Source organism: Prionailurus viverrinus, chromosome D4, assembly GCF_022837055.1.
Source record: "Prionailurus viverrinus isolate Anna chromosome D4, UM_Priviv_1.0, whole genome shotgun sequence".
Classification (NCBI taxonomy): domain Eukaryota; kingdom Metazoa; phylum Chordata; class Mammalia; order Carnivora; family Felidae; genus Prionailurus; species Prionailurus viverrinus.
Genome location: NC_062573.1, coordinates 51,776,395 through 51,778,279, shown reverse-complemented (window position 1 = coordinate 51,778,279; position 1,885 = coordinate 51,776,395). Strand labels below are relative to the sequence as shown.

The window sequence follows — 1,885 nt, the reverse complement described above, 5'->3', positions numbered from 1 at the left end:
GAAAATAATATAAATAAATGTATACATACATACATATTTTTTTAAATAAGAGGTGGGAGAAATTTAAAAATAACTACTGTCAGTAAGAACTCATGTTTAGCTTAATATTATTACAGATAGTTATATGTTATCTATCTGCCTGTCTGCCTATCTATTTATCTATCATCTATCATCTATCTATATACATTTATATGTACTTATGTGTGTATACAGGGGTAGTATACAAATATATATTCCTTTGGTCTATCAGGTGAGAAAGCCTAAAAGAAATGACACCCCACTAACAATGAGCACACCTTGGGCCCAAATCGTAGTTTTGAGGAATATTCCTTGGTGAATGGCTGATTTTAGAACTAGGGAAGGAAATATATAAGATGAGACTGGAGAATTTTGCTGTGCCAAAAATAAAGGCAGGGCTGAAAGAAAAAGGAAAACAAAATCACATTAGTGTTTACTTGTATGAAAATTAGAATAATACAAAGAAGACCAGCATGGCCCCTGCTCAGTGATAACATGCAACTTCATGAAGTGATCCATTTAAAACAAATAAAGAAACATTATTAAGGTTTTTCAAAGAGCCTCATGAGCTAATGGAAAGCGTTCCCACTGGCCAAAGTTGAATAGAACAATTAGAGCAACAAAATAAAATAGTATTGAATTATAATGCAAAGTATAAAATAAGTGTCCATGAGTCCATAAATATAAATAAATGATTTAATGAATTAATGATTGGAGGAAGAATAAATAAATCTTCCATACAGATTTTATTTAGATTTTCTGCCCTAAAATATGAGAAATATAACTCCCCACTCATGACATGTGGACTGTGCATAGACACTTTGTTCCAAAGAGTAAAGAATAGAAATGGGGAGAAAAAAGTAACTTCACAGTCAGGAAAATTACAAACATTCATCTAGAGAATGAGTGGTCATGGTTAACATCAGCAGTCACAGATCATGCTGATGCTGTGTACTCTTGATATGATATAATGAAAATGACACATCCTCTGTGATCTTCCTCTCTCAAACCCAAGTCTATTCAGGAGAAAAACATGACACAAGTCCCAATAGAGGGGCCTCCTACAATACCTGACCAGTACTCCTCAAGAACTCCCAACATCATGAAAGAGTAAGTTTGAGAAACTCTTCATAGCCAACAGGAGCCTAATGAGAAATGACAAGTAAATATGTGTAGTATCCTGGATGCTATCTTGAAAAAGAACATTAGGTAAAAACTAAAGACTTACGAATGATCTCTTCTTCTAATAACTATTTCTTACTGGTTTTTTTTTTTCTTTCTTTTTTTTTTTTTTTTTAGAGAGAGAGAGAAAGAACACAAGCAGGGGAGAGGGGAAGAGGGAGAGAGAGAATCTTAATCAGTCTCCATGTTTAGCCCAATGTGAGGCTCCATCCAATGACCCTGAGATCATGACTTGAGCTGAAATCAAAAGTCAGACACTCAATCAACTGAGTCAATCAGGTGCGACCTTACTGATTTTATTTTCAAAGTGAACTTTCTATAGTTTGGTGTCATACAATATTGGATAATATGCTTTAAGGAGATGTTAACCAAGAGTTCCTGAGAAGCTGTGTGCTGCGGTGAACTGGTAATGAGTAAATTGTATTTTTGTCCCATTTGTGGCTGTGAGACTGTGACAAGTTATTCTCTCCTGTCTAGACCTCAATTCCCCATGTTAGCTTGAACCTTTATTTGCTTTTTATAGGATGCATGCATATAGGAGCTCCACTGTAGGATCTGAAGGTCATGTCCAGCTATAAACAATATATAAGGAATTGTAGAGCCTCCAAGGCAGTATCCCATCACCAGGAAAAATAAACTCCAAACTCACAAGGCACAAAAAACTGTTTCAAGTTCTAATGGGGAA

At 35.1% G+C, this 1,885-nt stretch overlaps 1 non-coding gene across 1 annotated transcript; it reads left to right on the top strand.

The window, feature by feature from the left end:
- Nucleotides 1-437: 437 nt before the first annotated feature.
- Nucleotides 438-543, top strand: LOC125151034 (U6 spliceosomal RNA). Its single transcript, XR_007146594.1, has one exon. It is a non-coding gene; the product is annotated as a U6 spliceosomal RNA (small nuclear RNA).
- The last annotated feature ends 1,342 nt before the right edge of the window (nt 544-1,885 follow it).